The 13,136-nt window shown below is 50.2% G+C and overlaps 1 protein-coding gene and 1 pseudogene across 1 annotated transcript in view; one reads left to right on the top strand and one right to left on the bottom strand.

Moving 5' to 3' along the window:
- The window catches only part of LOC147119487 (uncharacterized), a 44,614-nt pseudogene extending 33,655 nt beyond the window's left edge, over positions 1–10,959 (bottom strand).
- LOC147119485 (uncharacterized) overlaps positions 1–13,136 on the top strand; it is a 146,583-nt gene that overhangs the window by 46,790 nt on the left and 86,657 nt on the right.

Genomic DNA, 13,136 nt, shown 5'->3' with positions numbered 1-13,136 from the left:
TGGATGCTGCACCATCACCGCCGCTGCTACGACGATCAGGACGGCATACAAGGCCACCTGATAGACTTAATTACACGGACTTTTAGTTTACACGAACTTTTAGTACACTTCAGCCCGCCGGACTCAATTTTAAACAAGGGGTGAATGTGGTAAACCACTGTTTGTTATTGTTGTTGTTGTTGTTGTTGTTGTTGTTGTTGCACACTGTTGTGCCTATGCATGCCTCAGCTGACTCCGCCCCTGGCTCCACCCACATGCCCGGGTATAAAGGTGACTGCTCTGCAGCCCCCTGCCCTTTTGGATACCAGGCAACCACGAGAGGCATGCTCTGTTCTTTGCTAATAAAAGCCTATTAATTACTCTCTGTCTTTTATGAGGAATTGATAGCGCATCACCCCCCTCACCCCAACTCCTCTTTCACCCCTACTCTCCAACCACCTCACCCCAACTCCTCTTTCACCCCTACTCTCCAACACCCTCACCCCAACTCATCTTACACCCCTACTCTCCAACCCCCCCTCACCCAAACTCCTATTTCATCCCAACTCCTCTTTCACCCCTACTCTCCAACCCCCTCACCCCAAATCCTCCTTCACCCCAACCTCCAAACCCCCCTCACCCCAACTCCTCTTTCACCCCTACTCTCCAACCCCCTCACCCCAACTCCTCTTTCACCCCTACTCTCCAACCCCCCTCACCCCAACTCCTCTTTCACCCCTACTCTCCAACCTCCTCACCCCAACTCCTCTTTCACCCCTACTCTCCAACCCCCCTCACCCCAACTCCTCTTTCACCCCTACTCTCCAACCCCCTCACCCCAACTCCTCTTTCACCCCTACTCTCCAACCCCCTCACCCCAAATCCTCCTTCACCCCAATCTCCAAAGCCCCCTCACCCCAACTCCTCTTTCACCCCTACTCTCCAACCCCCTCACCCCAACTCCTCTTTCACCCCCACTCTCCAACCCCCCTCACCCCAACTCCTCTTTCACCCCTACTCTCCAAACTCCCTCACCCCAACTCCTCTTTCAACCCAATCTCCAAACCCCCCTCACCCCAACTCCTCTTTCACCCCTACTCTCCAACCCCCTCACCCCAACTCCTCTTTCACCCCAACTCTCCAACCCCCTCACTCCAACTCCTCTTTCACCCCTACTCTCCAACCCTCCCTCATCCCCAACTCCTCTTTCACCCCTACTCTCCAACCCTCCCTCATCCCCAACTCCTCTTTCACCCCTACTCTCCAAACCCCCTCACCCCAACTCCTCTTTCACCCCTACTCTCCAAACCCCCTCACCCCAACTTCTCTTTCACCCCTACTCTCCAAACCCCCTCACCCCAACTCCTCTTTCACCCCTACTCTCCAACCCCCTCACCCCAACTCCTCTTTCACCCCTACTCTCCAAACCCCCTCACACCAACTCCTCTTTCACCCCTACTCTCCAACCCTCCCTCATCCCCAACTCCTCTTTCACCCCTACTCTCCAACCCTCCCTCACCCCCAACTCCTCTTTCACCCCTACTCTCAACCATACTCTCATCTTCCATTGACTGTAATGGAAACTGACAGGTGGAACCTGTCAGGATTTTAAAGGTGTTTACAAATGATTCTTGAGGCTCTTTGAGTTGGGATCTTTCTTTATTCTGTCCGCTCGAGGAGTGTGATAACAGACTTTCTTATGTGAATATAGAGCTGGAGTATTGGGCCATGATGTGTTTACTTGTTCATCTTGTTGAGTCTAAAAATTGAGTCTTGTGGTTTCAGACACCAGATAATCAAACTCACAACAACAGATTGTCTTTCACTGACTTTATTAACAGCACTGCAAAAATACAGACAGAATATAGTTACCCGATCTGGAGAACAGAGATAATACAGTGGATTCAGAGCTCTCTTCTCCCCAGGTCTGTTCTAATAAGCTATGTTTTACGAAATGTTTAGCCTAACATCAGAGGTAGTGAAAATGCTAGAGTCTATTATAAAGGATGTGATAACAGGACACTTAGATATTATCAATGGGATTAAACAAAGTCAACATGGATTTATGAAAGGGAAATCGTGTTTGACAAACCTACTGGAGTTTTTTGAGAATGTAACTGGTAGAATAGATAAGGGAGAACCAGTGGATGTGGTGTATTTGCATTTTCAGAAGGCCTTTGGTAAAGTCCCACATAGGAGGTTAGTGTTGTAGGATTTCGCAATAATTTCAAAATTTCCTACAGCTCCGAAGATTAATTTTGATTAAAGAATCCCTGGGTGATATGCCTTTAAAATTCCAGGGACCAAAATGGCCATCAGACCACATGGCCGAAGACAAAAGGACTTGGAAAGAGCAGCCTGGGTCTGTGGAAAAAGGTTCCAATCTGCCAATCAAAGGGGAGTTCCCACCCCCGACAACAGACAATCGACGTGTTTGCAGAAACTGATACTATGTTTACAAACCACTTAGGCTGCGGTTTCAGCCTGACCACAAGAACAATGGCTTCTGTTTACACTAGCCTCCCAAGCTGTTTATTCAGCAATCACAGAAAGACATGCTTTTTTTCAAACCCATCATGATGAATGGAAATACATTCAAAGCTCATCACAGACAATTGAAGAGACATTTAAACTGAGAAAAGGAACAGTTTAAAACGAATGGGTAATTCATCCAAACCCATCATGGACAATGGGGCAGTTGGATCCATTTTGTTTGGCCCAGATACATCCAGATCTGGATGGGCCCCAAAAGGGGGTATAAGAGATAGCTTCTCAGAAGCCAGCTCTCTCTGTGGCCTCGCCTCCGTGTCCCTCTACAGCGTGGGAGCCTGCCTGAAGAAGTGGAACACCAGCAGTTTACTTTTAAAACACTGGGGTGTTTTTTTACTTCGGGGCAGTGAAGATCTAAGATCACAGGACACGGAGCAGGCATTTCCATTGGTGAGCATACATTTTTCTGGCCTTCCACAAGGCAACTTAGAATAGGTATAGGGGTGGGAGTAAAGTGGGAATTTCGTTAGAACTGTGATTTTAGTCAATTTTCCCTCGTTGTGCCCGTTCTCTCCTCCCCTATTTAAGTAAGACAGTGTTGCACTGGCAGAGAACTGCTATAGTGAACACTGAATTCGGTATTGAAACTGTATTTAAAGGAGTGTATTAAAGTGCTGTTTTTAAGTAAAAGCCACTAAGCTAAGGTGCTGTAGTGAGCAAGGTGTTTCTATTTAAAAAGTGCTGGATTTTAAAATAAAGGAGTGTTGCACTGAGCAGGGAGCCCTCTAGTGGACACTAAGTGTACTGCGTTAAGCAAAAGTGCTGTACCAGGCATAAGGGGTGTTGTATCATTTCTTTTCAATTGTTTCTTTCTTTTGTTTCAAGAAATACTGATCTGTTTTGCACCCAAACCACGAGTCACGTTTTTCTGTCTACATCGCTACCGAATAAGTCTGGCGGTCAGAACCAGGAATAGGGGAGCGCTTCGAAACCGCACGGGGGTCCCTGGAGCAGCTCAGAGGCTTCTGACTGGCCAGAGACAAATAACCCCAACCCCGCTATTAATTCCTACAGTGTGCAAAATTAAAGCACATGGGATTGGGGTAATATACTGGCATGGATTGAAAATTGGTTAACTGACAAGAAACAGAGAGTAGGAATAAATAGGTCTTTTTAGTGGTGTACCAAAGGGATCAGTGCTTGGGCCCCAGCTATTCACAATATATATCAATGATTTGGATGAGGGAACCAAATGTAATATTTCCAAGTTTGCTGATGACACAAAACTAGGTGGGATTGTGAGTTGTGAGGAGGATGCAAAGAGGCTTCAAGGCGATTTAGACAAGTTGAACAAGCGGGCAAATACATGGCAGATGCAGTATAACGTGGATAAATGTGAAGTTATCCACTTCGGTAGGAAAAACAGAAAGGCAGAGTATTATTTAAATGGTGATAGATTGGGAAATGTTGATGTACAGAGGGACCTGGGTGTCCTTGTACACCAGTCACTGAAAGCAAACATGCAAGTGCAGCAAGCAGTTAGGAAGGCAAATGGTATATTGGCCTTCATTGCAAGAGCATTTGAGTACAGGAGCAAGGATGTCTTAATACAGCTATACAGGGCCTTGGTGAGACCACACCTGGAGTACTGTGTGCAGTTTTGGTCTCCTTACCTAAGAAAGGATATACTTGCCATAGAGGGAGTGCAGCGAAGGTTCACCAGACTGATTCCTGGAATGGCAGGACTGTCGTATGAGGAGAGACTGGGTCGGCTAGGCCTGTATTCATGAGAGTTTAGAAGAATGAGAGGGGATCTCATTGAAATGTATAAAATTCTGACAGGGCTAGCCAGACTGGACACAGGGAGGATGTTTCCCATGGCTGGGGGGTCTAGAACGAGGGGTCACAGTCTCAGGACTGAGTGTGATGAAATATTTCCATTCATCACTGCCTGTGACTGAGATCAGTTTCAGTGTCATTTCCCTTCCCCCAGACCTCATTGTATTGTGTACTGGAGTGTGCTGTATTGTATACTGGAATGTGCTGTGTGTAGGGCTCCGCCCATACCTGGCCCCGTTTGTAAGCTAGCTTCAGTCTAGCCCCAGTCTCCAGAAGGACGACATCTCTCTCGCTTACGTGTTTCGTTCTAAGTTAATAAAAGCCTTGTTTTGTTCTGCTACCTTCGAGTCTCGGAATTATTGAGGCACATCAATTTTATTAACTTATTTTCAACACTATGGATCAACTCCTGAAACCCGAACGTTTGGATTTGGATCAACATGCTCCGGACGCATCAGCACGCTCCGGACACTGGTTTGAGTGTATGGAATTCTTCCTGGACAATTCCGCAGCCGTCAAAGACGCTACGGACGCTGCAAGGATGAGACTCGGAATTCTGCGGAATTGGGTAAGCCACCGGGTTTACCCCCTCATCCAAGACGCCGAGACGTACCTGGCCGCCTGCGACATCTTAAAGGCGCATTACCAGCAGCCTACGAATGAGGTGTATGCTAGGCACCTGCTCGCCACCCGCGCACAGTGACCTGGGGAATCGGTGGAGGAGTTCCTAAGCACCCTGAAAATGCTTGGCAAAGACTGCAAGTGCCGAGATGTAAAAGCCGCAGTGTACACTGACGAGCTTGTTTGCGATGCCTTCATCACAGGCCTCAGCTCCACTTACATCCGGCAAAGACTGCTGGAAAAAACGGGGTTGGACCTGAAACAGGCTGCAGACACCGCGCGATCCCTGGATGTGGCCCAGAGAAACTCGGACGCCTACTCTTCAGCCCGCGCCGTCCACGCCGCCACGTGTGCACCGAGGGCGCCGCCATCTTGGAAGGCATCTTCCCCGCCCGGCAGCCCGACACCGGCGGGGCCCCGCTCTCCCCCCAGAAGCCCTACGACAGCCGCGATGCGTCAGGGACCCAACTGCTACTTCTGCGGGCAGCCAAAGCACACCAGAAACCTGTGCCCGGCGAAAGGCACCACCTGCTTTAAGTGCGGTAAGAAGGGGCACTTCGGGAAGAGGTGCAGGGGGAACCCCGCCGGAAAACCAACCGCCGGAAAACCCGCCACCGCCACGTGTGCGCCGTGGGAGCGGCCATCTTGGACGCCATCTTGCCCGACCTCGTGGGGTCCGCCATCTTGTGAGCAGACAGCGTGGACGCCATCTTGTATCGATCAGGGCCCTACAGTGGCATCGGTCACAATGGACCAGACCAGGCCGCACCCGCTATCCAGATCAATGGTGGACATCGAGGTAAACGGGTGCCGGGTTAAATGCTTAATTGACAGTGGAAGCACGGAGAGCTTTATCCACCCAGAACTGGCACAACAACTCTCCCTAAAGGTGGTCCCTACTCAGGGTACCATCTCTATGGCTGACAAAACCCAGACATCGACCATTCTGGGCTACTGCACGGTACAATTGTGCGTTAACGGAACTGTATATGATAATTTTAAAGTATTAATCATGAAGAACCTATGTGCGAGCGTGATCTTGGGCCTGGATTTCCAGTGCAACCACCAAAGCATCACGCTCAAGTACGGTGGGTCCCAGCCGCCCCTCACAGTGTGCGGTCTGGCTACCCTGAAGGTAAAGCCGCCTTCGCTATTCGCGAACCTTACCCCTAACTGCCGGCCAATAGCGACCAAAAGCAGGAGGTACAGCTGGGAGGACAGGCGGTTTATCGCGACCGAGGTAGACAGGCTCCTGAAAGAGCGCATTATTGAACGCAGCAACAGCCCGTGGCGCGCCCAAGTGGTAGTGGTAAGGGGTAGCGAGAAGAAACGGATGGTGATCGACTATAGTCAAACGATCAACAGGTACACCCAACTAGACGCCTACCCGCTACCCCGCATATCAGAAATGGTGAACCAAATCGCCCAATACCGGGTGTTCTCCACCATCGACCTCAAGTCAGCGTACCACCAGCTCCCTATCAGACCAGAGGACCGCCCGTACACCGCCTTCGAGGCGAACAGACGCCTCTACCAATTCCTCAGAGTCCCCTTTGGGGTGACGAATGGGGTCTCGGTCTTCCAGAGGGAGATGGACCGCATGGTCGATGACCACCACTTGCAGGCAACCTTCCCCTACCTCGACAACGTCACCATCTGCGGTCACAACCAGCAGGATCACGACTCGAACCTCGAGAGGTTCCTGAAAACCGCAGAAAAACTCAACCTCACCTACAACGAGGACAAGTGCGTTTACAACACCATGCGCCTCTGCATACTAGGCAGCGTGGTGGAGAATGGGGAAATCGGACCAGACCCCGACCGATTGCGCCCCCTACGGGAGCTGCCCCTGCCCAACACTCCCAAAGCCCTGAAAAGGTGCCTGGGGTTATTTTCTTATTATTCCCAATGGGTCCCCAACTACTCCGACAAAGCCCGCCCCCTCTTGAAAGCATCCTCTTTCCCGCTCTCTGCTGAGGCCCACGCCGCCTTCAAAAGCATTAAGCAGGATATTGAGCGGGCCACGCTACAGGCAGTGGACGAGAACACTCCATTTCAAGTGGAAAGTGATGCGTCTGACTTCGCCTTGGCGGCCACCCTCAACCAGGCGGGGCGGCCCGTAGCTTTCTTCTCGAGGACCCTCCAAGGGCCCGAGATCAGACACTCCTCCGTGGAAAAGGAGGCCCAAGCCATCGTGGAGGCAGTGCGCCACTGGCGCCACTACCTAGCCGGCAAACGCTTCACCCTACTTACCGACCAGCGGTCGGTAGCGTTTATGTTCAATAATAAACAGAGGGGGAAGATTAAAAATGATAAGATTCTTAGGTGGCGGATCGAGCTCTCCACCTTCGAGTACGACATCATTTACCGGCCAGGGGCCCTTAACGAATCCCCTGACGCCCTCTCACGAGGGATGTGTGCCAGCACCACCGGGGATCGGCTACAGACCCTCCACAACGACCTCTGCCACCCAGGGGTCACACGACTGTTCCACTTCATAAAGTCCCGTAACTTACCCTACTCGATTGAGGAAGTTCGGTCCCTGACCAGGAACTGCCGCACTTGCGCTGAGTGCAAGCCTCGGTTCTACCGCCCAGATAGAGCCCACTTAATCAAAGCTACACGGCCCTTTGAGCGGCTCAGCTTAGATTTCAAGGGCCCCCTCCCGTCCGTCGATCGCAATGTTTACTTCCTGAACATTGTGGACGAATACTCCCGGTTCCCATTCGCCTTCCCCTGCCCAGACATGACCAGCGCCACGGTCATTAAATGCCTCAACAGCCTGTTCTGCCTGTTCGGTATGCCGAGCTACATCCATACGGATAGGGGGGTCGTCCTTCATGAGTGAAGAGCTACGCCAGTACATGCTGTCCAGGGGGATCGCCACGAGCCGTACCACCAGCTACAACCCCCGGGGTAACGGCCAAGTGGAGCGAGAGAACGGGACAGTATGGAAAGCAGTCACTCTAGCTCTAAGGACCAAGGGCCTCCCTATCTCCCGCTGGCAGGAAGTCCTCTCGGATGTGCTCCATTCGATACGGTCGCTATTGTGTACGGCCACTAATACCACGCCTCATGAACGAATGTTTGTCTTTCCCCGGAAATCCACCTCAGGCGTATCCATGCCGTCATGGCTCTCCACCCCAGGTCCGGTACTCGTGCGAAGGCATGTGAGGGGCCACAAGATGGACCCTCTCATGGAGCCAGTACACCTACTCCACGCCAACCCCCAATACGCATATGTCCGGCACGCCGACGGAAGGGAGGACACCGTGTCCATAAAAGACGTCGCCCCAGCCGGCATCGACAACAACCACGGCAATAGCGGCAACGACGATCACAGCAACTCTTACCCACCCTCTACTCTTTCATCACCCCCGGAAGAACACCGACCAACGGCACCCCCACCAACTACCCCTTCAACAACCCTGGCGGCACCCCCGGCAGAGACCCAGGAGGCTACCGGGGACACCCAGCCGACACCCGCGGCACCGCAACAGCCACGTCGGTCGCAGAGGACTATCAAACCCCCGAACAGACTAAATCTATAGAAGGGGTGAATGTGATGAAATATTTCCATTCATCACTGCCTGTGACTGAGATCGGTTTCAGTGTCATTTCCCTTCCCCCAGACCTCATTGTATTGTGTACTGGAATGTGCTATATTGTATACTGGAATGTGCTGTGTGTAGGGCTCCGCCCATACCTGGCCCCGTTTGTTAGCTAGCTTCAGTCTAGCCCCAGTCTCCAGAAGGACGACATCTCTCTCGCTTACGTGTTTCGTTCTAAGTTAATAAAAGCCTTGTTTTGTTCTGCTACCTTCGAGTCTCGGAATTATTGAGGCACATCACTGAGATGAGGAGAAATTTCTCCACTCAGAGGGTGATGAACCTGTGGAATTCTCTACCACAGAAGGCTGTGGAGGCCAAGTCACTGAATATATTTAAGAAGGAGATAGATAGATTTCTAGACACAAAAGGCATCAAGGGGTATGGAGAGAGAGCGGGAATATGGTATTGAGATGGAGGATCAGCCATGATCATATTGAATGGCAGAGCAGGCTCGAAGGGCCGAATGGCCTACTCATGCTCCTATTTTTCTATGTTTCTCTATGTTTCTAAGCTGTGACTACACTGGCGATATTTATAGTTAACTTGTTTACTACATTATTGACCTGGCCCTGCCCAAACCATAACCACAAGGATATCTGTCATTATTCTGACTGTGACCACAAGGCTGTGTCACTATCACACACACACACCGTTTCCTTGTTTCATATCTCCATACACCATCTCTTTACATATCCTCTTCCATCCTCAATCAACGTCATTGAAAAATAGATTATCTGGTCAATATCACATTGCTGCTTGTGGGAGCTTGCTGTGCACAAATTGGCTGCTGCTTTTCCTACATTAGAACAGTGACTACACTTCAAAAGCACTTCCTTGTCTGTAAAGCGCTTTCGGATGTCCTGAGGTTGTGAAAGGTGCGATAGAAATACAAGCCTTTTTCCTTGGATAACAGCAATAGTTACACTGGGATAAATCTTCAGTCATTTTCTATTACAGGCTTTCTGGAAGGTGGGGGGAGCTGGGACTTGAGAGTAACTGAAGGTGTTAGAACTGAGATAATCTAGAGTTAGAAATGAGAAAAGTCCCCAAAAATGGAACAGTCGGTAACAGGACATCAATTACTCTCCATAATAGCAAAATACTGCGGATGCTTCTCTGTTGTTATATCAATTAGTCTCCTCTTACCTTGGAGGAAAGAAATACTGGATGTTGTGTATTTGACATTTATCCAGAATATTAAACTCCAGCCCAGTTACAGGAGTTATTCTCATCAGCAGGAACAAACCTCACCTGTCAGAATGAACATGGTTCAGTCCTGGATATGATTATCAGCAGCAAAAACAGCAGAATCCAACCCCTGCAGTCACTTGTGAACTCGCTGGACTGTCAGCAGCTGGGGTGACCGAGTGAATCCATTCCCACACACCGAGCAGGTGAACGGCCTCTCCCCAGTGTGAACTCGCTGGTGTCTCAGCAGAGTGGATGAATCAATGAATCCCTTCCCACACACGGAGCAGGTGAATGGCCTCTCCCCAGTGTGAGTGCGCTGGTGTGTCAGCAGTTGGGATGACTGATTGAATCCCTTCCCACACACCGAGCAGGTGAACGGCCTCTCCCCAGTGTGAACTCGCTGGTGTCTCAGCAGGGTGGATGAATCAGTGAATCCCTTCCCACACACGGAGCAGGTGAATGGCCTCTCCCCACGGTGAGTGTGTTGGTGTGTCAGCAGATCGCTTGTGCTTTTAAAGATCTGCCCACACTTAGAACATTTGAAGGGTCTCCTTTCAGTGTGAACAAGTTGGTGTTTAGTGAGGCTGGTTAATCGAGCAAATCCCTTCCCACACACGGAGCAGGTGAACGGCCTCTCCCCAGTGTGAACACGCTGGTGTCTCAACCGGTTGGATGACTGAGTGAATCCCTTCCCACACACAGAGCAGGTGAACGGCCTCTCCTCAGTGTGAACTCGCTGGTGTCTCATCAGAGTGGATGAATCAGTGAATCCCTTCCCACACATGGAACAGGTGAATGGCCTCTCCCCAGTGTGAACTCGCTGGTGTGTTAACGGGTGGGATGAATTACTGAATCTCTTCCCACACACGGAGCAGGTGAACGGCCTCTCCCCGCTGTGAGTGTGTTGGTGTGTCAGCAGAGCTCTTGTGCTTTTAAAGCTCTTCCCACAGTCAGAACATTTGAAGGGTCTCTTTTCATTGTGAATAAGTTGGTGTTCAGTGAGGCGAGTTAATTGAGCAAATCCTTTCCCACACACAGTGCAGGTGAACGGCCTTTCCCCAGTGTGAACCCGCTGGTGTCTCACCAGAAGGGATGATTGACTGAATCCCTTCCCACACTCAGAGCAGGTGAATGGCCTCTCTCCAGTGTGACTTCGCCGATGAGTTTCCAGCCGGGATGGGGAGCTGAATCCCTTCCCACAGTCCTGACATTTCCACGGTTTCTCCATGGTGCAGGTGTCCTTGTGTCTCTCCAGGTTGGACAATCAGTTGAAGCCTCATCCACACACAGAACACGTGTACGGTTTTTCCCCGCTGTGAACGGTGCAATGTTTTTTCAGGCTGTGTAACTGGTTGAAGCTCTTTCCACAGTCAGTGCACTGGAACACTCTCACTCGGGTGTGTGTGTCTCGGGGCTTTTCCAGTCACACTGATGTTTGAAATCTTTTCCCACAGACAGAACAGGCAAACATTTCTCCTTCCACATTCAAAGGCTGATGATATTCCCTGTAAAAGCAGTTTACGAAAGACATCATTGTAAGTTCAGGAAAAAAATGCAGTACAGATAATTCCAATTTCTCTGGAACATTCTTTCCTCTCTTATTACATAGAATTACACAGATTGTACAGCACAGAAACAGGCCAATCGGCCCAACTGGTCCATGCAGTGTTTATGCTCCGCACGAGCCTCCTCCCATCTCTCTTCATCTCCCCCTATCAGCATCTCCTTCTATTCCTTTCTCCCATGTGTTTATCCAGCTTCCCCTTAAATGCATCTCTGCTCCTCGACTCAACTACTCCCTGTGGCAGCAAGTTCCACATTCTCAGAACTCTCTGGGTGAAGGAGTTTAATCTAAATAGGACTTTCCTGGGCAGCCAATGAAACATAGAAATATAGAAGATATGAGCAGGAGTAGGCCATTCGGCCCCTCGAGCCTGCTCCGCCATTCAATGCGATCATGGCTGATCATCCAAATTCAGTACCCGGTCCCTAATTTCTCCCCATACCCCTTGATCCCTTTAGCCTTAAGAAATATATCCAACTCCTTCTTGAATATATTTAATCAGCTGGAGTACCCGGCGTTGCCGAGGGAACTGAAGAACCCTCTGCCATGTTTATAAAACTGTTTATAAAACTGTTGGGATTGAAGAACACTTGCTAAGCAACCAGGAGGTGGTTGTTTAACTTCGTTTTTTGTTAATGGGGATCGCCAGTAGCCATATACTCCAGGTTTTACAGTTTTCCTTCTATGTGAATTTGGAGGTAGCAAGCAGAATTATAATTTTGCAATGTTATCATTGGCATTAATGAGAGAGAGAGAGAGGGGGAAGGAGAGAGAGAGAGAGGGGGGAAGGAGAGAGAGAGAGAGTGGGGGGAAGGAGAGAGAGAGAGAGGGGGAAGGAGAGAGAGGGAAGGAGAGAAAGAGAGAGAAGGAGAGAGGGAAGGGGAGGGAGAGAGAGAGAGAGAGAGGAGAGAGAGAGAGAGGGAAGGAGAGAGAGAGGGAAAGAGAGAGAGAGAGGGAACGAGAGAGAGGGGGAAGGAGAGAGAGAGACTCAGAGCCCGGCCGCGGTGACCCGGAGCCCCCGTGCGCGGCCTAGCTCCTCAGGCCCGGCCCGACTCACCTCAGCTCAGCTCTCGCCCCGGCCCGCCGTCGCCGCTCCCCCGCTCGCTGTCTCTCGGGCTCTCGGGCCGCGCAGTTCTCTTTGTCTCTGTATCTCTTTTCCCGGTCCCGCACTCACGGCAGGCCGCAGGCTTAGGCCCTGCCTACACACCCGTAGGATTGGTCAACCATCATGTCACTCAACGCTAATGCGGCCCGTCGATTGGTCCATCCACTCATCAGTCACGCTGAAGAAGCTTTGTTAAAATGAGCGGATTTTGTCCGTTTTTTATAAAATGTCCAAACAATTTTTTCTGACCAAACAATAAACACACCTATGACACTCCCCTAATCATAAGCTTTCTTTTGATATAACATATGTGTAGGTACGCTCTATAACTTTTGAGTTTACCACACACATACACACAGACAGACAGACTCATTTTTTATATATATATAATAATAATAAAAAATAAAGAGAGAGAAGAGAAGAGATAGATAGATAGATGTATTGGCCTCTACTGCCTTCTGTGGTAGAGAATTCCACAGGTTCACCACTCTCTGGGTGAAGAAATTCCTCCTCATTTCTGTCCTAAATGGCTTACCCCTTATCCTTAGACTGTGACCCCTGGTTCTGGACTCCCCGACCATCGGGAACATCCTTCCTGCATCTAGTCTGTCCAGTCCTGTCAGAATTTTATACGTTTCAATGAGGTCCCCTCTCATTCTTCTAAACTCCAGCGAGTACAAGTCCAATCGACCCAATCTCTCCTCATACGTCATTCCTGCCATCCCAGGTATCAGCC

This window comes from Somniosus microcephalus, chromosome 4 (assembly GCF_052327205.1).
Source record: "Somniosus microcephalus isolate GS21.2 chromosome 4, FLI_Smic_1.0, whole genome shotgun sequence".
Lineage (NCBI taxonomy): Eukaryota > Metazoa > Chordata > Chondrichthyes > Squaliformes > Somniosidae > Somniosus > Somniosus microcephalus.
This window is presented reverse-complemented; position numbering and strand designations above follow the sequence as displayed.